The sequence below is a fragment of the Erinaceus europaeus genome, chromosome 13 (genome assembly GCF_950295315.1).
Source record: "Erinaceus europaeus chromosome 13, mEriEur2.1, whole genome shotgun sequence".
Classification (NCBI taxonomy): Eukaryota; Metazoa; Chordata; class Mammalia; order Eulipotyphla; family Erinaceidae; genus Erinaceus; species Erinaceus europaeus.
This window is the reverse complement of record NC_080174.1, coordinates 95,607,687-95,631,278: the sequence shown is the minus strand read 5'-3', so window position 1 is coordinate 95,631,278 and position 23,592 is coordinate 95,607,687. Positions and strand designations below refer to the sequence as shown.

General features: G+C 42.8%; 1 protein-coding gene and 1 pseudogene across 1 annotated transcript in view; both read left to right on the top strand.

The window, feature by feature from the left end:
- LOC132542421 (zinc finger protein 709-like) overlaps positions 1–23,592 on the top strand; it is a 215,596-nt gene that overhangs the window by 152,597 nt on the left and 39,407 nt on the right. The window lies entirely within an intron of this gene.
- LOC132542607 (securin-like) lies at positions 2,556–16,324 on the top strand (annotated as a pseudogene).

Below are 23,592 nucleotides of genomic sequence, written 5' to 3'. Positions count from 1 at the left end.
ACTCTTTGTGCTTTGCGCCACCAGTAGTGTGTATTTTTATTGTCACCAAGGTTATGGCTGGGGCTTACTTCCATAAGTGTGAATCCACTGCTCCTGCTGGCCATTTTTTTCTATTTAATTTGATAGGACAGAGAGAGAAATTGAGAGGGGAGTTGGAGAGAGAGGGACCAGGTGGTGGCATGCCTAATTTGTGTAGTAGTTGTGGTTATCATTTTCTATGGCTCCGGAATTGTGCTCGCAGAAATAAAATGATTAGTAGCTGATTTGTGAATAGAGGTAGAAACGCAATGGGAGTGTCTGGGAGGGGTGTTGTGATGGGGCTTTGGACTCTCAAGCATGAGGTCCTGTGTTCGATCTCCAGCAGCACATGTGCCAGAGTGTTGTCTTGTTCTTTCTCCTCCTCCTGTCTTTCTCATTAATAAATAAGCTTTTTTTTTTTTTTGCCTCCAGGATTATCACTGTGACTCAGTGCCTGCACTACGAATCCACTGCTCCTGGAGGCCATTTTTTCCCACTTTGTTGCACTTGTTTTCATTATTATTATTGTTACCATTAACGTTGTTGTTGGATATGACAGAGAGAAATGGAGAAAGGGGGGAAGGGCAAGCGGAGAGAAAGACAGTCATCTGCAGACCTGCTCCACCGCCTGTGATGCGACTCCCCTGCAGGTGGGGAGCCAGGGGCTTGAACCGGGATCCACACGCCAGTCCTTGTGCCACCTGCTTTTAACCTGCTGTGCTACCACCTGCCGCACAATAAATAAAATATTAAAAATAAAAGGAAGATCTACGTGGGGGCTGGAGCAGGAGAGAGACACTGTAACCTTGTCTCGGCCCGTGAAGCTTTCGCTGCAGACGGGGTTGGGAGAAGGAAGGACTGAGACCCAAGGCCCCAGCAATGTGCCATGTCGCTCAGCTTGGAGCGCCACTGCCCGGCCTCACCAATAAAGGATAATATAGCTGTCAGTCCCCGCATGAGTCTAAAGTATGCTAGTGCCCACAGGAAGGAAGTAAAAAAAAAATTGCTTGAATGAGTTTTAATTTTTTTAAGTATTTTTACTGGGGTACTAGTGGTTACAGTCTACAGTAAAGTACAATAATTTGTACATATGCAACATGCTCAGCTGTCCACATAGCAGTTCGACTCCCACTAAGTCCTCCTCTGCCTCAAGTTCCAGGACCAGAGCCCTGCCCTCCACCCCAGAGTCATTTCCTTTGTTGCAAAACACCAATGAATTTTAACTATCGATTCAGCCCACTGCACCCAGATCTTACCATCTCAACCTGTCAATTTGAAGCTATGGGACCGATTTTACAGCTTTAGTTATTGAAAAAAATAGCTAGCATAATTGTCAAAGTCTGTCATTTGGTTGACACTACAGGCAGAAGCATTTGAGCTGATGAGGTTCTGAGAGCTCAGCAGCCACTGCAGTTAGTGACTGTTTTGTCAGATGCACAGAGGCACGAACATGCTGCTGGTGGCCTCACGTTGTCACAGAGATGTGGTTGTTGCCATGACCCATCTCGCAGACTGTCTTAGAAAAGTCAGCTGTAAGTAGAAAAAATCATTAGCGAATACACTGAAGTGGAATTGGTATATTGCAGCAAAGTAAAAGACTGAGGTGGGTGGGAGAGTATAGGTCCTGGAAAAAGATGACAGAGGACCTAGTGGGGGTGGTATTATTATGTGGAAAACTGAGAAATGTTATGCATGTACAAACTATTGTATTTGCTGTTGAATTTAAAACAATCCCCCAATAAAGAAATTTTAAAAGTAAAAAAGAAAAGAAAAGTCAGCTGTGTGCTCTGTCCTCTCAACTTGCTCTCTAGTCCTTTCATAGCTTTGGACAGTTTGAACTGTCTCTGGACGTTTTCTTCTGATTAATTTTTCCAGAATCCACCCCCATCAGCTATGGTCATATACTTAGTGTTCATGTGAACATGGCCCTTTTCTGTGCTAATTTCTTTCTTGCTTGCTTGCTTTTTTATTACTAGAGCACTGCTCAGCTCTGGCTTATGGTGGTGTAAAGACTGAACCTGGTACTTCAGAGCCTCAGGCATGAGAGTCTCTTTGCATAACCATTGTACTATCTACCCCCACCCTTTTGTGCAAGTTGCTATGAATTTTTACAAACAGCTTTGAAAACAGGCACAAAGAACTAGAAATATTTCTAAGACAGTTTACTCTTGTGTAATACTAGTACCAAATGTGGGAGCTCTGCACAGCTTTAGAAATTGTGAGCATAGTGGTCCGGGAGATGACACAGTGGATAAAGCGTTGGATTCTCAAGCATGAGGTCCTGAGTTCAATCCCTGGCAGCACATTTACCAGAGTGATGTCTGGTTCTTTCTCTTTCTCTTCTTCTATCTTCAAGAATAAATTAATTAAATATTAAAAAAAAAGAAATTGTGAGCATAGATGGGAAATATGCCCTACTATTAATTACTTAAATGGGGTAAAGAATTCTGATGCAGTACTCATTTGTTGACTCTAGATGGCGATCTAATGCCACATTACACTCTAACATCACATTCTAACATTAAAATGTTATTGAAATGCAGTCTAGAAATCTTAATATCCTGACGTCAAATTCTTATAATTACAATTATGTATCCAAATACCTCCTCAATATAAAACAGGTAGGTGCACAGGTAAGGTCAGGACAAATTATGTCTTCAGTTTAACAAAGCTGGTCCAAGCAGAGTTCTGGTCAATATGGGTCCTGATTCTGGTCTTGATGGGTCCTGGGTCTGGTCCTGATCTGTTCCCGTTCTGTTCCAAGAAGCTGGTTTCTGGGAAATTGTGCAGATGCAGTCACATCTGCTATGTTGTCCCCTCAGACTACTGCTAGAACCCGTGAGAGCTGGGACATTTTCGGAGTGTCTGTTTCGCCATGTTGTGCCCTCAGGGGATTGTCTATTTCCCCGCGATATTTGGAGTGCTTTGGTTATTCCTCCCCCCTCCCATTCTCATGAGAGTTATCCTACCCTGGAGTGCTATGGTTACTCCTTCCCCTTTCAATTCTCTCTTATAAAAGCCCTTCTTCCGCACCTCACTCTCTTGCCAGTGCTCCACTTCAGTGTTCAGATGCAGGAAAGGTTACTGAGTGAGGCGGCCATTTTCGCTACCTCCACGTGGCCCAACCTGCTTCTCTAGCACCCAACTCTGAGGTGCGAGTGCAAATAAAGATTTGTGTTCCCTCTTTGCTCCAAACCTCCTCTCTCTCATCTCCGCAGCCCGCACAACAACATCTAGCGCCCAACGTGTCCCGCACTCACACCCAGCCTGAGGTCCAGAAAAGCCACCCAGACACAGGTAAGTGGCAGCCACCTGACTTTGTGGCCCTGCGTCTCCCCTCACCATGGGATATTTTTCGTTCTATGAGGAGGTGTCCCAGATATCATCTCCTTCTCTCCTGGGACAGGTTCTCGCTCTCAGAGACACTTTAATTTTCACTACACCGTGGGTTCTCATAACTATAATCGCTACTTACAAGATATGTACAATGTGGTCTGCCATGAGGATAAGCGACCTTGAGGCTGAGATACGAGAGTTAAAGCATATGTGCTTAAGACTTAGACGCCCTAAGCGATCAGCAGCTAGTCCCAAAACTTCCATCCCCACAGACACATACAGGTACTCGGACGTTCCTCCTTTGACCCCCGCCCCCAGCTGCCACGGTTTTGGCTTCCCCTGAGGCTTCTAGTTCTATAACCCCGGCCCCTGCTGATACCTCACCATTAAGAGACCCTGAGGTTTCCCACTTCGACCCCTCCCCCCGCTGATACTTCATCATTAAGAGACTTTGTGGCGGAGATACAGCAGTTAAAGGATATGTTTTCAGTGTTTAGAGACCTTAAACCTTTTGCAGTCTGTCCCAAGAGCTCCGTCCCCATAGATACACGCTCAGTTTCCCCTGTAGCCACTATGGCAGCTTCCACTTCTGTAACTCCTTCCCCCGTGTCATCAGACCAAGTCCACACCTTCCCAGTAAATGTGGCCCCCAATAGACAAAACCCTCAGGTGTGGCATCCTTACTCCTCTAAAGAGCTCAGAGAACTCAGGCAAGCCGTGAAGGAGGATGAAAATTCATTCTCCATGGACCTTGTCCATTTTTAAGAGTTTTTACCAGCACCTTAACAGCCCCCAGGACTGGAAAGACCTGGTTTGTACTGCGTTGCCAGACCCCTCTATCTACAATGGAAGGCATGCTTCCGTGATGATAGCATGGAATTTTGATGCATTGTTTGGAGTAGGAGAGTGAAACTGGAACTCAGCATGCAGAAGCCAAGTTTCCAACCGGTTATTTTGAACAGGTACACATCTGCGCAACACAAGCATGAGAAAGATTAACCCCAACCACAGTAGAGACCTCAGTCCCTATTAACTCTCTTCGCCAAAACACTGATAAAACCTTAGCAAATTTCATCTCAAGGGTGAGGCAGACCTTAGAGAGAAAGGTTTATAACCCTGAAGTCCTCTCTTTCCTCCTGCATTCTATTGTCTGGGATGGCATGATACTACAATTCTGTCAGGCATGCCTTAGTCTTAAACACCTACACCAGATAATTGGATTTTAGTGACACAGGAACTTACATCAGGCAATTATGGGGCACCCACTATGACACAGGTTTATGCAGTTACCCCATGTAATCAAAATGGGGCCTGCTTTCAGTGCAGTCACCAAGGGCACTGGCGTAACCAATGTCCAGATAAGCTGTGACCACGCCCCAGTCAGGGCAACCCGGCCTTCAGTCAGGGAAACCCCACATCCAGTCAGGGGAACCATACCTCCTCCAAGATCTCTGTGCAGTTAATAAAACCATGCAGGTCTGGGGCTCCCCCCCAAAGGGATTTGCGTATTGCTTCTGCAATTCCCACAGGAATTCCAATCATAGCTATTGATATACAAGATTGTTTTTTCTCTATTCCCTTGCATCTGCAAGATTGTAAACGTTTTGCCTTCTCTGTTCCTTCTATTAATAATGCCAGCCCTGCTGATAGATTTGAATGGGTGGTGCTGCCCCAAGGCATGGCCAATTGTCCTACAATTTGTCAAGAGGCTGTTAAATCTGCCCTTTTCCCATATATCCATAAGGGACTTAATGTGTTTCACTACATGGATGACATCTTAATATGGGGGAAAATCAGATACAGATCTCTGTGCCCCACGTGATTTTCTCATTCTTGTATTAAAGAAAAGTGGCCTTAATGTAGCTCCTGAGAAGATACAGCTAATTCCTCCAATATCTCTCTTAGGTTCATGTTGGTATGCTTCTAATTGTGCTTCTAAAAACCCCTTCTGTTTCATTTGGTTTAATCCCCCCTGCTTAACACTGCATTCTATTTACATAACCACTGTATTCTATTTACATAATCACTGCATGGCATTGGTTTAATCCCCACTGGTTCATGATATCTTTTTGCTCTGCCCCCTCTCCTTGTCACACCCTGATTTTCACCAGTCACTTTTTTCTCCACCCTCTCTACGTCACATCCTGTTCACACCCTACTTGGAAAGTATATAAGGACAGCATGTTCGTTTTAGTTTTAGTTTAGCTCGGCTTAGATTGTGCTGCGTTCAGCATGAATAAAGAGATACTGTGTACAATCCAGCCATGAGTCCTGGATCGTCTGTTTCCACCCAAAAAGCCAGGCTGACATAATGGCACCCTAAAACAGGGACCAGCATCAACGTGGGACCTAACCCACCCATCCACCAGATAAGTAAACTTGGCTACCCATCCACCATGGGTTGCCTTTCTACTTATGAAGAGGTTTTCCAAAGCCTCTACTGTTTCATCATCAGACAGTTTCTCTGTCTCTGGAATATTTTGCTCTGTGCCACACTACGGTTCCCTTACCGGGAACTTTGGTTTCTTGTGACCCTAATCATAGAGCTTGGGAGATGCATGGAGATTTCTCCTTGGACTTTCTGGATTCCCACTCCCATGTTTCCCGAGGAAAAGGACTATATTTTGCTCCCAGCCACAATTTGGTTCTTTATGAACGTCGTAGAGCTTGGGATATGCATGGAGATTTCCCCTGGGACTTTCTGGACTTCTCCTGCTTAGAAGGACTACTCTAGTTTGAGGAGCATTCTCCAGTACCCTGGCAGTCCCCAAGAATGGAGACACATGGTTAGTTCTACTCTCCTGATTAGATTCTTTCTTCGATGGGAAGACACTTTTAAAAATGGGTGCCTGAAGCAATCCAGCAGGAACAGTCAGAAGCACCCTAAATGGAATTTCAAGGAGCTTTTTGGACTAGGACGCCCTCCGGGGACTCATGATGCTACATGGTGAGATTTGGTGGTTAAAGATGAAAAAGCAAAAACTGCCTACCACTTTTATCTCTGTTCTCTCTGAATATCTTAAGTTTGCTGTCTGCTTTCAGTTGCGTTTCATAAGAGAGTGATTTGAATGACTGAATTTTTGTATGACATTGACTTAAAAAAATGCTGGATGCAGCCATGATTTCTCTAGATATCCAGAAACAATCCAAAAAAATTGTTTTTTCCTCCTTTGATTTCTTTTTTTATATCTTGACATAAATCTGAAACGTTTAATCCTGAAATCGGTATGAGTTATGGGTGGGGCAGATAGTGCAATGACTATGTTAATTATTCTCATACCTGAGGCTTCTAACCGTGGTTCTTCTGTTTACCTTTCTACATTTTATTGAGTTTAAACTGTTTAAACAACCTTAAAATCATACTAGAAAGGACTTCCAATTATAATGGAGTTATCAATTATAAACTTTTAATCTGCTACAAGTTTTGTTTGACAAGTAAGTGAATTTCAGCTGTCAAGTCTTCACATGAAAAAGCATATACTCAAATGGAATTCCTGGAAATCCATTTGGATCCTGTTCTCTGACATCGCCCACAAGATGGAATGACTACAACACACCCCCAGAAACCAATGATGTGACCTGGCACGACCTGAAGAAACAAATTCACAGACTCCAAAGCTCACTCTACAGAAAAGCAGAATTCCGGTGGCTGATATTCCCCATCGAGACATACGTGCAGCATTTCATCCCCTGGCATTTTCTTCTGTGGTCATCTACTTTGGACTGACTCCTCCATTGGACTTACTGGTACAGCTCCTAGACACTTCATACAACTTTACAGCAGCTTCCCTTTACGCTGCTGGGTTTCTCAATGCTACAGTAGTAGCAGTGCATGGACTTTGCAGCCAGAGTCTTGGGACTTTATAGGCCATGTCCCCTCGCCTGCAGGCTCTTTCCCAGAGGCAGAAAACTCCCCCTCCTTACTAGCTCAAGCCCACAGAGGCATGAAGGCCCTTTGAGGCAAGAGATGCCCACAAAGGCAATTGATGCCCCCAGAGGCAAAAAAAAATGCCCTTTCACCTGCTAGGCCTTGCCCTTTGAGGCAGGAAACGCCCCCTCAAGCCTCCTCTAGGCATCTCACTAGTTATTGCTGCTCTCCTATTTTGTTCCTCCATGTTGTATGCCAGTTCTTTTGAAAATGCCTGTATGATATAGGTTTCTGTTCACCCCTACACTGATATTCCCCCTGACAGAGATGAAGCCTTTTACAGACATTGACCAAGTTATATATGGCCATTAAGTAAGAGGGAGATGTTGGGGAATGGTGATGATATGGTTGAGCTTGGAAGGCCTTGAGCCTGAGGGGTGGGTCAATCCTGTTAGTCTCTCTCTCTACAGAGAGGTTGAGCAAGGAGGGACAGTAGAACCCCAAAAGTTGTGCCTCTTATCAGTCTCCCTGCCTCACAAAGTGCCCCGCACTCCTAATACTATGGCAAATAGTTAAAAAGAAAGGGGGAATTGTTGGTATGCTTCTAATTGTGCTTCTAAAAACCCCTTCTGTTTCATTTGGTTTCATTTGTATTCTATTTACATAACCACTGCATGGCATTGGTTTAATCCCCACTGGTTCATGATATCTTTTTGCTCTGCCCCCTCTCCTTGTCACACCCTGATTTTCACCAGTCACTTTTTTCTCCACCCTCTCTACATCACATCCTGTTCACACCCTACTTGGAAAGTATATAAGGACAGCATGTTCGTTTTAGTTTTAGTTTAGCTCGGCTTAGATTGTGCTGCATTCAGCATGAATAAAGAGATACTGCGTACAATCCAGCCAGGGTCCCGGGTCAATCTGTCTCCGCCCATAAAGCCAGGCTGACAGGTTCAGAGATTTCTCTAATGCAAATTCGTCTCTTAAAACCTAGTGTTACTTTTCCTTCTAACCTCACTCTTGCTTCTTTACAAAGTTTTCTTGGAAATTTAAATTGGCTTAGGCAGTATCTTTATCGCCTACAAGCTGCCTCCAACCACTGTTTGACCTGTTAAAAGGAAACAAACAGCCCTCCTCAAAACGTAGGTTAACTCCCGAGACCTCCTTGGCACTGGAAAGGGTTAACCAGGCCCTCCAGGACATGCACCTTGTGTGATTCTCCCCCTTCTCTCCAGTAAACCTTCTAATCTTTAACTCCACCCCCACAGTAGTGGGGGCATTGTGGCAGAACCATGGGGTTCTCGAGTGGCTTCACAATCCAGTAGGTGGAGCTCCAAGACTCCTCACTGAGATAGACGTGTTAGCATTCATGGTTCGCCAAGGAAGAAATAGGTCTGTGCAGGTCTTAGGGAAAGAAACGGATTTAATTATTCTGCCCTTTTCTCTCACAGATACAGAGTGGCTCATACACCATCAATCCCGCTTTGCCATAAGCTTCGTGGAGTTTCCAGGACAAATAGATAACCATTTTCCTTCTAATAAATTGATAACTTCTTTACCTCTTTTGCCTCTACTAGCACCTAAACTTTTCTCTCAGGATCCCATTCCCTCTGCTCCTACAGTCTTCACTGATGGTGGAAAAAAGGGAGCTCCTCCTGCCCTTATATATTCTCCAGACCAGCAATACCCCAAACCTCTCTTTACTGAACTGCCTGATAATTCCCCTCAGTACAAAGAACTTTATGCTGTTTTCCTTGCATTAAAAGCTGTACCAGAATCCTTCAACCTTTTTTCTGACAGTGTGTATACTGTTCACTTACTTCCATGGCTTGCTCATTCTTATGTGAAAATTGATGACAATCCACTTCCCCCTCTCTTGATTCAAATCGCCTCTATGCTCTGTTCTCGAACCCAACCACTGTATATTCAACACCTTCATTCCCACAGCCCTCTTCCTGGTTCCCTGTCTGAAGGTAATGCTGCAGCTGACCACCTTGCGTCCACAGGAACTCTGCTAGTCTCTGTCTCTGATCCTGCTGACTTTCATTCCCTAACCCATGTTAATCTTAAAGGCCTTTGAGCTCGATTTCCTGATGTTCCTTTATCACAGTTGAAACATATGCTTGCTACATGTTCTTCCTGTGCAAGTCTCATAAAAACACCTACTATTCAAACTCTTGGGGTTAACCCCCGAGGCTTAAAAGCTAATGTTTTTTTGCAAATTGATGTCACCCACATACCAATCTTTGGCAAACAAAAATATGTGTTTGCCTCAATTGATACCTTTTCTAAATTTATGGGGGCAACAGCTCAGACATGAGAAAGCTCTAAAAAGCTTATAAGACAAAGGCTCTCCTGTTTTGTCGTGATGGGCTTACCTTTTCAACTGAAAACTGACAATGAGAATGCGTTTACCAGCAAATAATTTAAAGATTTTTGTTCCCTCTTGAACATTACTCATACCACAGGCATTCCCTATAATCCACAGGGACAAGGCATTGTCGAAAGGGCCCATCAAACCCTTAAGGCTCAATTAAATAAAGATAAAGGAGGAATGTAGCCCCCAATATCCAGCTAGCAAAATCCTTAACTACATTAAATCTCTTTAATATTTACAATAATTCGGACTTACCTCCTATTATTCTTCATTGGCAAACACCATCTACTCTTCCAGCTATTAAGGTCAAGTGGGAAGACCCACTCGATAAAATTTGGAAAGGGATTGACCCTCTATTGACCATGGGAAGAGGTTTTGCATGCATTTTCCCACATAATTACTCTAAATCTGTCTGGGTTCCTGCCCGCCATATCTGACAATTCCCTCATGAAATACAAGAGGACTAGATGCAGGATACATCCCAGGATCCATTATATGACATGGCAAAACCTAGAAAATCTGGCTCACAGAGCCCTCTCTCCTACCCCTTCCCTGAATGTCTTATGTTATGACTAGCCAGTTGTGTTTTGTGAGTGAGTGTGTTGAATGACCAAAAATTTTTGCATGACTCATCTGCACAGAGTACTCTACAAGGTAATTGACTTTATATAAAAATGCTGGACGCAGCCAAAGTTTCTGGAGATGTTCAGAAACATTCAAAATTTGTTTTCTCTTTTGATTTTTATATATAAGTCTTGGTATATATGTAAAGTGCTTAGTCTTAAACTGTGTGAGCAAAGACAGATATAAATTCATTTTTAAATGATATGTTTTTATAACAAAAAGTTTTTTTCCTCCTGTGTGTTATAACTAAATGTTTATATGTATGTTTTAAGTTTGGTAAAACATTAACTTAACGGTTAAAAGTGTAACCTTGAAACTATATCACTACTAGGCAAGGTAAAGTTAATTTGCTAAAGTTACTATTTAAGGTAAAGTCTAAATATTTAACATGACAATATATCCCCAAAACTAAAATGCAAATTCTGTATAGAGGACGCTTTTGGAGGGCCCCCAAAAGTGCCCTGTAAACTATCTTGTGGAAATTAATCCACAACAGATCTGGCATCAATCTGGCACTGCAAATGTTAAAACAATTGTCACTAACATGCGTTAACAATAAGTAACCTGAGTCTGTTTATACTCCAAAGTAAAAATGGTTAAAAATCAATATATATTTTAACTATAATTGGTCTAAAGATCCTGCTGTAGAGACTGCTACAGGAGGTCACATTAGATGACCTTTTAACAAAATTATAAAGATATTTAAACCAATTATAATCATCGAGGTATCAATTATAGTAAACCTCTAACTTGTTATAAGTTTTATTTTTTTTCTCAAGTAAGTGATTACAGCTATCAAGCCTTCATATAAAGAATCATCTGTTCATATGGTAAGGTATTAAACTATAAGAAGTTCCTCCATACACAACGTATGTGAATTAACAACATTCACATATTCCTGTGCACTTGACTGGTGTATCTTGTCTTGCCACCATAGGCCTGCCGTTGTCAGACAACAATTTAAAGATGTTTCCCTTTATAACATCACCCATGCCACAGACATCCTTTACTACCCCCAAAGACTGTTCCCCTGGACATCACATCCACTGACTGCTCTTAAGGGAGTCAGGTAGTAGCATAGTGGTTTAAGCATAAGTGGTACAAAAAGCAAGGACCGGTTAGGATCCTGGTTCAAGCTCCTGGCTCTCCACCTGCAGGGTAGTCGCTCTACAGGTGTTAAAGTAGTTCTGCAGGTGTCTCTCTGTCTCTCTTCCTCTCTATCTCCCCCTTCTCTCTCCATTTCTCTGTCTCTATCAATTAAAAAATGAAAAAAAATTTAAAAGATCTCAAATTAAAAGTAAAGTTAAAAAATTGGTAAAAAGTGGCTGTGCTTGGGAGTCAGGAGGTAGCACAATGGGTTAAGTACAGTTGGTGCAAAGCATAAAGACAGGTTTAAGGATCCCTGTTTGAGTCCCTGACTCCCCACCTGCAGGGGAGTCACTTCACAGGTGTTAAAGCAGGTCTTCAGGTCTCTATCCTTCTCTCAACATCTCTCCATTTCTGTCATGTCCAAAAATCAATGACAGCAATAACAACAACAATAAAACAACAAGGGCAACAAAAGAGAATAAATAATTACATATTGAATAAAAGACTATTTTTAAAAGGTGGCAGTGATTATAAATTTTATGTTTTTCTGTTTTAATATTATTTTCTTTAAAAAATGTATTAAAAGAGCTGCTATGCAATTAAGTCAGTAGAGAGAACACAGTTAAGAGCCCATAAGTTGGGAGTAGGGTGATAGTGCAGCAGGTTAAGTGTAGGTTCCACAAAGCACCAGGACCAGACTAAGGATGTAGGTTTGAGTCCCCGGGTACCCACATGCAGGGAAGTCGCTTTAAAAGCAGTGAAGCAGGTGTGTGTCTTTCTCTCCCCATCCTCTGTCCATTTCTCTCTGTCCTATTCAACAACGACAACATCAATAACTACAGCAAAAAAACAAAGGCAACAAAAGGGAATGGATTAAAAAAAAGTAAGTCTGCAACAGGGAAACCATGCAGGCACCAGATCTTGGTAAATTACACAGAGACCAAATATTTGAAAACACAGCAGCTTTCTGGGTGGTACATCATGCTTTACAGTAAATGTAGATCTCACCTTTGTTTACTCCCATGCAAGTTATGCTGCTCTTTGCTGGAATGTTCTTGTACTTTTTCTAAAATTACAAAATATATAAAGTATTAGAAATGATACTTATAGTGGTCTGGGAGGTGGCACAGTGGAAAAGGCACTAAACTCTCAAGGATGAGGTCCCGAGTCTGATCCCCAGCAGCACCTGTAGCAGAGTGATGGCTGGTTGTTTTTCTCCTCCTATCTTGCACATGAATAAATTAATTAATTTAAAAAGGAGAGAAATAATACAAATAGATTGAATTATTTTTATTTTCTTTACCAGAGCACTACTCAGCTCTGGTTTATGATGTTGCAGGGGACTGAACCTGAGACTTGACAGAGCCTCAAGCATGAGAGTCTGTTTGCATAACCATTGTGCTGTCTACCCCCACCCTGAAATTTTTCTTAAGAATTTATTTATTGGGGAGTCAGGCAGTAGTGCAGCGGGTTAAGCACACCTGGCACAAAGATCAAGGATAAGCCTAAGAATCCCAGTTCAAGCTCCTGGCTCTCCATCTGCAGGGGAGTCACTTCACAAGCAGTGAAGCAGGTCTGCAGATGTCTGTCTTTCTCTCCCCCTCTGTTGTCTTCCTCTCCTCTTCCCATTTCTTTCTGTCCTATCCAACAACAGCATCAATAACAACAATAAAACAAGGGCAACAAATGGGAATAAAAAATATTTCTTTACTCATGAGAAAAATAGAGAGAAAGACCCAGACACCAATCTAGTACATGTGTTGCCAAAGACCAAACTCAGGACTTCATGGTTGAGAAATTCAGTGCTTTATCCACTGTGCCACCTCCTGGACCCCAAGATTGAATTTGTGGTCCATTATGAGTCGCAATCAAACCCTGTTCACTTAACACTGTCTCCATTTACACAGTGTTGAACAAAAAGCGATTTGTCTTCTAGTTGAAAAATTAAGATGATTAGAGTTAACTAGTGAAAGAAAGTTCCTCAAGTTTTCACACATCACATCTCTGTAGAGTTTCTTCTCTGAAGGATTCAATAGTGCCCACTCCTCTTGAGTGAATATCACAGCTACATCTTCATAGGTCACTGAGCCCTAAATATGTGCAATGTGTTCATGTGAAAAAATGTGAGAGACAGCAGATTAGCCAACCAGTCTCTACTTTAGGAAGCGTGTAAAGGACTGTCTCATCTGCAAACATGTCTTTGGTGACTTGAAAATTAAATACCTCTTAATCATGGTCTAGAAGTTGGTACATTGATTAGAACACAGGTCTCACTTTCACGAGGCCCTGAGTAGAATCCCTGCCATCTCACATGACAGAGATATTCCTATTCTCACTTTTCCATGCTATACTTTCATCTACTTGGGATCCCCTGTCATTCCACAGCCACTCACCAGAAGAGCTCCCATCCTCAAGTTTCTCCAAAGATTCATTAGTCTAAGGTGGAGAGGTCTGTGTGTCCTTCCTCCTTGAGCTCAGGACACTCCTCACTAGGTTAATAGTGACACTGACCCCCCACAGCTCCTGCACTGCTGCTCACCCCCAACACACACACACACACACACACACACACACACACACACACACTATATCCTAGAGATTAACGGTTGGTCTTCTGGAGGGACCAATCCATCTCACTGTATAAAATAATCCTAAAATGTGGGGGGGGCTGGGTGGTGCAGTACCTGGTTGAACACAAACACTGTAGTGCACAAGGACCAGGCTTTGAGTCCCTGGTCCCCACATGCAAGGAGAAAGCTTCAGGAGTGGTGAAGCAGTGCTGCAGGTATCTCTCTCTCTTCCTCTCTCTTTTTCCCACCCTCTCACTTTCTGGAGGCTCTATGCAATAAATAAAGGTAATTATATATAAACAAATAATCCTGTGGCAGTTGGGCAGAAGCACAACAGGTTAAGTGAACGTGGCAAAAAGTGCAAGGACCAGCATAAAAATACCCGTTCAAGCCCCTGATACCCACCTGCAGGGGAGTTGCTACACAGGCTATGAATCAGGTTGCAAGGGTCTTTCTCTCCCACTCACTCTCTTCCCTCCTCTCTCTAGTTCTTTCTGTCCTATCTAACAATGAAGACATCAAAAATCCAACAATGGCTACAACAACATTAAATCACTACAAGGGCAATAAAAGGAAAAATAAAGCAATAATTAAAATATTTTAAAAATTAAAATAAAAATAATCCTGGCATGTGTGGACCAATTTAGGAGAACTTGAAGAAGTCACTTGGCCTTTCTAGGCTTCAACTATTCTTGTGTGGAAGTAGGTATTGCACCTGAATTTCTCCCAGATGCTGATGGCATATTCCTGGGCTGGCTACTGCACACACAATGCTCCAAGTTTCAAAGTGGTAGAAACAGCTCAAGGTACGTATACCAGACTTTGGGACATAATCCCCATAGGGCTGACATCAGACTGGAAGTATACTAAGGATCACACAGGCACTGAGCCCCAGTGATAACCCCGGAGGCAAAAAAAAAAAAAAAAAAAGACTCACGAAAACCCACAAGGGTGTGGTGTGTGGAAAGTGACTTAGTGCAAGTCTGCTGGAAACACACTCTCTGTTCCTGCAAACTCGGCTGCACTAGCTGCTCCTGCGAGCTCTCCTTGTGACCACCATGCTCCTTCCAGGACCTGAACAAGTGTAGCCAATGGCTGGGAACTCATCCTATGGACTCATAGCCCCTGCTGTCATGACTAACCAACCTTTGGAGGGTGGCAGGAGCCGCCCAAGGTTCCCCCAGCCTCCCTCCCAGGTCAGGGGCCTAGGCTAGCAGAACTGTGTGGAAGAGACTTCGAGAGGTCTTGGCTAAGCCAGCCTGGACAGCTTCTGGGCACAGCCTGCTCCTGCAGACATGCCAGGAACTGCTAGATGGAGCTCAGCCCTGGGGCATGAATGAGAAGATGCCGCTTATCCTTGGGAAGCTGCCTATCCTGCAATACAGCAGAGAACAACAGTCTGTGAAATGCATCAGCAGAAGAGAGCCTTGTCCAGTTACTGCAGAGTGAGAAGAATATCAGTCCCTCCATCTGTGACTTTTTTTTTTCACACGAGGAGGACTGGAAGAGAGGGTTCAGGGAAGGGGGCAGCAGAATAGACAAGACCACTGAACTCACGGGCAGAATGTAAACAGAAGCACAGGAACATCTGTGCAGACTAATGGACCCTTTATACAGAGACAGAAAACTTTCTCTGCCCAAGAGTTCATGGAAACTATTTAAAGCAAAGAGCATGACTCCTGTGTCAGATAACACCTATCCAGAAATAGAAAAGTCCTTTCCCTATAATCCTCTAGATTTGGAGAGCTTCGACCTGCTTGCAGAATGCTGGTATAGCCTGAGGGTGCTTCTTCCTGAGCAAGTGCTCTCTGGGTTGGAGAGAACTCAACTGGAGCCAACCTAGGCTGCTGCATGGGAGAGGGATCAGGAACTAGTGCTGAGCTACCGTCACAGGAGGTACACCTGGAACTCTCAGCAATTCCAAGTGTTTTTACTCAGAAAAGCAGCTTGTATATATACTAGCCAAGTAGGGTGGAAACAGGGTGTGACATAGAGAGGGTGGAGTGAAAAAACAATGGAAACCAGAGTGACTATGAGAGGGGGCGGAGCAAAAAGACATTGTGAACCAATGGGGATAAAACCAATGCCCTGGAGGGAGGGTGGTGCTTAGTTAACAGTGGTTTATGTAAACAGACTGCAGCTTTAAGTGGGATCAAACCAATGCCCTGCAGGCATGCTGGTACTTAGTTAAGTAGGATTAGAGACAGAAGCTTTAAGCCGGGGGAGCTGGCATACTACTCAACAGAAGTACATCAGATTGCATACCTGTCCTTAAGTGCTGTGCCCTTCATGATTCTTGAGAACAAGGAACTAGAGAAGCTGTTGAACCTGGGTCCCCCTTCCTCTGTGAAGATGCCCACCCCACTGTGGGAATCTGATATGTTCCAGTCTCCTTCAAGCATTCTGTCAGCCCTTGATATTGAATTGCCACCTATTTGATATGCCTGACCTATTTAAAGTTAACAATTTGTGATTTGTGTGTCTAACTTTGTATTAATAAAGCAGTTCTTTAACAGAAAGAAAAAAAGTGACAGGCGGGGAATATGATTAGATTGATTAGAATATTGAACTCTCTTTCCTGAGGCCCTGAATATAATCCCTGGCATCTCATGTGACAGGGAGATATCCCTATTCTCACTATTCCCCCTCTATAATTTTGTATTTAATAAATGATAAAACCTTAGCGAATGTGTGGGAGTACTGCTGGGCTACCATGCGGGTGCCTCTTCCTGGGTGCGTACTCTCTCGGAGAGAATGCAGCTGGAGCCAGTCTGAGCTGCTACTCAGTGACACGGGAGAGATGACTCCTAAACTTGTGACAGCATGGCAATGTAATGTCTTTATTGATCTGAGAGCAATACTTTTAAAGGCCAGACCCGGAAGTGACAAGTCAGAAACAGAAATGACTTTGAAAGGGGTGGAGAAAGGCAAAAGGGCACTGGGAAGGTAGAAACTTTATTAGCAGCTGTTCCTAGGGTTTTAACTGGTGGGATTCATATTACCCTGGAGGCAAGGAGGGTCTCTGCCAGGAGCCATTTCTCTGCTTGATAAGCTTTGAAACAATGGAAGCCCTCGAGACAAGTTTTCATTTCCCCCTGGGCAGACCATTTCCCCTCAGGTAGACCATTTATCAGCAATCAAGTGGCACAACACATAGTTGTGGTAACAAACATGGTTTCGGCCATTGTATGTTGCAAGGAACATTCCACTTTGAAGATTGCTCCCCCTCCTCCTCCTCTAGCACTTCCCCCCCTTCCCCAAAGCATTATAATGCCTGTGAACACAATAAAATTTTGCAGCTTGATCAGAATCCTGTCTTACTGTCGTTCTTTCACGTCTCTTGTCCCTGTCATTCCAGGTCCTGAGGTTCCTAGCCCCTGTTCACCACCCCGCTGGCCGGGGCAGGTCTCAAGGTAGAAATAAGATAGATCAAAGGAATGCAATGGGTGGGGATATTTCAGGCAAAACAATGATTATGTAGATAGGCAATATTATCAGGAATGCAGGGTGCTTTGTGAGGTTCCTCACAATTACCCAACATCTCCCCTTCCATTTTTTGTAATGGCCATAGTATCCCAAATGTGAGGTGCTTTGTGAGGCAGAGAGTCTGATAGTATAAGGCACACCTTTAGGGTTACTCCTGTCCCTCCTTGCTCAACCTCTCAGTAGAGAGAGAGAGACTGACAGGAAAGACTTACTACTCAGGTCAAGCTCTGCGAAGCTCAACCACATCCTCACAATTTCCCAACAGTATTACAACTGATAGGGTAATCATGTTGCCATATAAAAGGCCTGAGATTCAATATCCTGGTTCTCACATGTACAAGAGGAGGGAGGGTAGGGGGCAGCACTCTTCACAAGTGGTGGAGCAGTTTCCAACATTTCTTTTCTTATTCATAATGTAAAGTTTATAAAGGTAAAGGGAATTTGATAGGGAGAGTGAAGTAGAAGGTAACTGGAATTGAACCTATAGCCCCTGGGGACTTAGAGCTCAAAGTTAGTGTGTCTTCTTCTATTTTCAGTTCTTCTCATAAAAAGGAAATACACATTAAGTTCATTTATTATATATGAATAACAATTTCATATGAAACACAGAGATAGATATATTTATACTTCACTTTCTACCTCACTTTCTTTATTAAATTCTCTTCACCTATATACAACTCAAAAATATAAGTAAGAAATAAAAAGACTGTTGGGTGTAAAGAATTTATAATGAAGCCACAGTGATAACAAAGATGGGATAAAAAAAGAACACATATGATGATTATGATGTTTGTTAGAAATGAAACATCTCTAGACACACATAGCTCTTTATAAAATTAACATCATTATGGAAGCATGGAAATTATACTATTTAGAGTGACTATAACACACTTGGCCTCTCTGTAGTGTCATTGTCCAAAAAAAAGTAAAAAATGCAAGAATGTTGTACAAATAAAATAAGTATTATCAGGTGAAGTGCATTTCTCTCAGTTTCAATCATTTATCTAATAAATAAAAAAATATTTTAAAAATCTACTTTAAAAAAGAGAGAAAATTCCTTCCAGTTCCAACCAAGAGAAGTCAGAGAAGGTGGGTTCACTGTTCTAAATAGCTGCGTTGTATCCCATTGTGTATATATACCACAGATTTCTCAACTACGCATCTGTTGTTGGGCACCTGGGTAGCTTCAAAGTTTTAGCTAATACAAATTGTGCTGCTATGAACATAGGTGTACACATATCTTTTGGGGTGGGTTTTATGGTGTCCTTGGGGTATATCCCTAGGAGAGGAATTACTGGGTCATATGGAAGGCCCATGCCTAGCTTTGTGAGAGTTTTTCAGACAGATCTTCACAGAGATTGGACCAATTTACATTCTCACTAGCAGTGCAGAAGGGTTCCTTTGTCCCCACAGCCCCTCAAGCATTTGTTGCTGCTGTCCTTTGTGATGTTTGACATTCTCACAGGGTTAAGGTGCTATCTCAAAGTTGTCTTTATTTGCATTTCTTTGACAATCAGTGGCCTGGAGCAATTTTTCATGTGTTTGTCAACCTTTTGGATTTCTTCTGTTGTGAATATTCTTTTCCTATCATCTGCCCATTTTTGGATGGGGACATTTCCTTTTTTTTTTTTTTTTTTTGCTAAGTTTGCTGAGCTCTTTGTATGTTTTGGTTATTCTTTTTTTGTCTGATGTATGTCATGTGAAGATCTCCCATTCGGTGAATGGTCTATTTGTGTGATAGTTTCTTTGGCTGTACAGCTTTTCAATTTGATGTAGTCGCATTGATTTGTTATCATTCTCTATTTCTTTTAAAAAATGTTTTATTTATTTATTGGATAGAGACAGCCAGAGATTGAGAGGGAAGGAGGGCTAGAGAGGAAGAGAGACAGAGAGGCACCTGAAACTCTTGCTTCCCCACTTGTACAACTTCCCCCCTGCAGGAGGGAACCAGGGACTCAATCCTGGGTCTTTGCACACTGTAATATGTGCACTCTACCAGGTGTGTCACCACCCACCCCCTATTACTTTCTATTTCTTTGAATACTGATTCAGTTCAGTGTACACGTCTTTCACTTCTTTGGTCAGGTTTATTCCTAGATATTTTATTGAAATTGCTGCAACAATGAATGGCAGTGAATTCTGGATATACGCTTCTTTGGATTTAGGGTTTGCATAAAGAAATGCCACTGATTTTTGTACATTGACTTTGTAGCCTGACACCTTGCTACATTGCCTAATAACTTTCAGTAACTTTCTTCTGGATTCTATGTGAACTATCATATCAACTGCAAATAGTGAGAGCTTGACTTTGTGGCCCCCCATAGGACCTTACCCTCAACTTGGATCAACAATGATAGAGAATGTTCCATCCTCTGAAGGGAGGGTGGACAACATACTCTATCTACCACCTGAGGAAGATGAGTCCTGATATTAGGCTAGCTTGGAACCTTGCTACTCATGACCACAGAATGTGAGCTCAGATCTACAGGCATGCAGAGGTCACAGAGGCTCCTAAGCTGAATACACGCCCCAGATCACGTCAAATTGATGGGATTGTGGGAGTTCTGGCTTCTGGAATAGCTTCCCTGGTGAACATGGGTGTTGACTGGTCAGTCAGTACTGCAGCCTTTCTCTTTCACTAGTGGGGAAGGGATCTGGGGAACAATGATTGAAAACTTGTTTGCTTCAAACTCCTGCATTTCAGTCTTCAGTTCTCTGATTGTCCGAAGAACCAAAGAAACTGGGGCTCTTCAATTGTTCTACCCCGTGACAGGGCCAGAGCTGGCCTAAATCTGGCTGCACACGAAGCAAGGCAGCGACATTTCACTCAGCGACCCAACCCCAGACCTGGCTACATTCCTTTTTAAAATATTTACTCACTTTTTGTTGGCCTTTTTTTTTTTTTTTTTTAAGAAAGGAGACAGTAACAAAATCATAGGATAGGGGGGTACAACTCCACACAATTCCCCCCACCCAATCTCCATATCCCATTCCCTCCCCAATAGCTTTCCCATTCTCTATCCCTCTGGGAGTATGGAACCAGGGTCATTGTGGGTTGCAGGAGGTGGAAGGTCTGGCTTCTGTAATTGCTTCCCCGCTGAACATGGGCATTGACTGGTCGATTTATACTCCCAGTCTGCCTCTCTCTTTTCCTACTGGGGTGAGTTTCTTGGGTAAGCGGAGATCCAGGACACATTGGTGGGGTTGTTGGCCTTTTTTATTGTTGTCGTTATTGATGTTGTCAATGTTGGATATGAGAAATGGAGAGGAGGGGAAGATGGACAGGTAGACACGGACCTGCTTAACTGCTTGTGAAGCAACCCCCCTGTAGGTGAGGAGCTGGGGGATCCAACCATTATCTTTATGCTGGTCCTTGGGCTTTGTGCCACCTGCACTTAACCCACTGTGCTACAGCCTGACTCCCAAAATTCCCTTTATTTTCTTCATTTTTCTTTTTTGTCTATTTTAGATTATGCAAAACTTTACCTTGTATTAAAAAATTCTCATTGGGGGCTGGGTGGTAGGGCTTTAGTGCAGTGCACATACTACAAAAGGAACCAGATTCAAGCCCCTGCTCCCCAACTGCAGGAGGGAAAACTTCATGAGTGACGAACTAAGGCTGAAGGCTTTTTAAAAAAAATTTTTGTAATTTTATTTTCCCTTTTGTTGCCCTTGTTGTTGTTGTAATTATTATTGTTGTTGTTACTGATGTTGTCGTTATTGGGTAGGACAGAGAGAAATGGAGAGAGGAGGGGAAGAGAGAGGAAGAGAAAGACACCTGCAGACCTGCTTCACTGCTTGGCTGCTACTACTACTACTACTACTACTATTACTACTAGCGTTTGCCCTTCTTCCGTAGCCAGTCAACAGCGTCAGGTTGAGCCTGATGTAAAGTTTCGAGACCTCCTTTGAATCTGGAGAGGTGGCATTCGTTGGCTATGTGGGCTTTTGTCTCTCCATTATTTTTTTTATTTGTTATGTTTTTATTATTCATTTTCCCTTTTGTTGCCTGTTTTCCATTTTTGTTATAGGTATTATTGTTGTTGTTACTGATGTTCTTATTGTTAGATAGGACAGAGAGAAATGGAGAAAAGGGGAAGAAAAAGGGGGAAAGACAGAAACTGGTAGCACAGCAAGTTAAGTGCAGGTGGCGTAAAGCACAAGAACTGGCGAAAAGATCCCAGTTTAAGCCCCGGCTCCCCACCCGCAGGGGAGTCACTTCACAGTGAAGCAGGTCTGCAGGTAGCTATCTTTCTCTCCCTGACTTCGCCTACTCTCTCAATTTCACTGTCCTATCCAACGACATCAATAATAATTACAACAGTAAAACAAAGGCAACAGAAGGGAATGAATAAATAATAAAAACTGAATACTATAAAAAACAGAAACTTGCAGACATGTTTCACCACAAGTGAAGCAACTCCACTGCAGGTGAGGAGTCAGGGGATCGAACTGGGATCCTAATGCTGTCCTTGCATTTTGCACCACCTGCACTGATCCTGCTGTTCTACCACCAGATTCCATCTCTCAGTTTTGAAAAAATACTTTATATTTATTAGTGAACACAGGGAAAAACTGAAGGTAGAGGAGATAGAGAGGAAGAGACAGAGACACCTGCAGCCCTGCTTTACCCTCTATGAAGCTTCCCACCTGCAGGGGCTTGACACTAAATCCTTGTACACTATAATGTGTATACTTAATTAGGCATGCCACCACCTGGTCCCTCTCTCTCCTTCTCCCCTCTCAATTTCTCTCTGTCCTATCAAATTAAATAGAAAAAAAAAATGGCCAGCAGGAGCAGTGGATTCAGAGATGGAAGTAAGCCCCAGCCATAACCTTGGTGACAATAAAAATACACACTCCTGGTGGCGCAAAGCACAAAGAGTGGCTTAAGGATCCTGGTTCGAGCACCTAGCTTCTCACCTACGGGGCGTTGCTTCACAAGGGGTGAAGCAGATCTGGAGGTGTCTATCTTTCTCCCCCCCTCCATTTCTCTCCATACTATCGAACAATGATGACGACAACAACAATAATAAAACAAGGGGAAATGAAAGAATAAACAAGTATTTTTAAAATCATTAAAAAATAGACATTAAATATACACACTCCCAGAGGGATAAAGAATATGGAAGCTTCTAGTGGAGGGCACTCTGGTGGACATGGAACTCTGGTGGTGGGAATCAACAATCTTGTTAATCATTATTAAACCACTAATAAAATAAATACATGAGTAAATAAGTGAATGGACGACAAAACAAAAAATCCTTTAATCAAGGGAGTATTGAATTACAAAACTGTTGTATGCAGAGGGTAGGTAGCATAATGGTTCTGCAGATTCTCATTTCTGCAGCTCCAGAGTCCCAGGTTGGTGTCAGCATGCCTCAGCCTCCAGCCACGCTGAGTTTTCACCGCTTTCTGACCCTCTTACCTGGCCCCTTTGAATCCCTGGATCAGCTGTGATAGACCACAGCTAATTAAACTCCCACCACAGGTGTTCCATTCATCACTTTTTGTTTTTTCAATTTCCCCCATTTGTTTTTTTGTTGTTGTCATTATTGCCACTGCTCTAAGTGCTGGATAGGACAGACAGAAATGGAGAAAAGGAAAGACGGACACCTGCAGACCTGCTTCACCACCTGTGAAGCGACCACCTACAGGTGCGGAGCCAGGGGCTGGAACCTTGATCCTTATAGCAGTCCTTGAGATTCCCGCCATCTGCGCTGAACCCACTGTGCTAATGGAGGAACCTCCTCTCTCCAGTTATCTCTGTCCTATCCAACATCAATAACGACAACAATAAAAAACCAAGGCCACCAAAAAAGGGAGAATACATAAAAAAAAAGTTTTAAGATTCACATATTGTAGCATCCATTCTTATTCCACTGTTTTACATTCACTGGGCTCTCCAGGACAAGTTACTTACTAGGTCTGTAAAGTCATTCTAAAATATCTACACTCATAAGAATTATCTTTTTTATAAAGGGTTGTCTTTTAAAAAAATTTTTGATGGGGTCTAGGTGGTAGCACATCGGGTTAAGAACACATGGCGCAGGCTTAAGTTGCTTCCCAGGTGGTGAAGCTGGTCTACAGCTGTCTTTCTCTCCCCATCTTCTCCTCTCTCAAATTCTCTGTCCCATCCAACGACAGTAATAACCACTACAAAAGGAAATATTTTTAAAAAATTTTGATTGTTGTTGTAATTATTATTACTGTTCTTATTA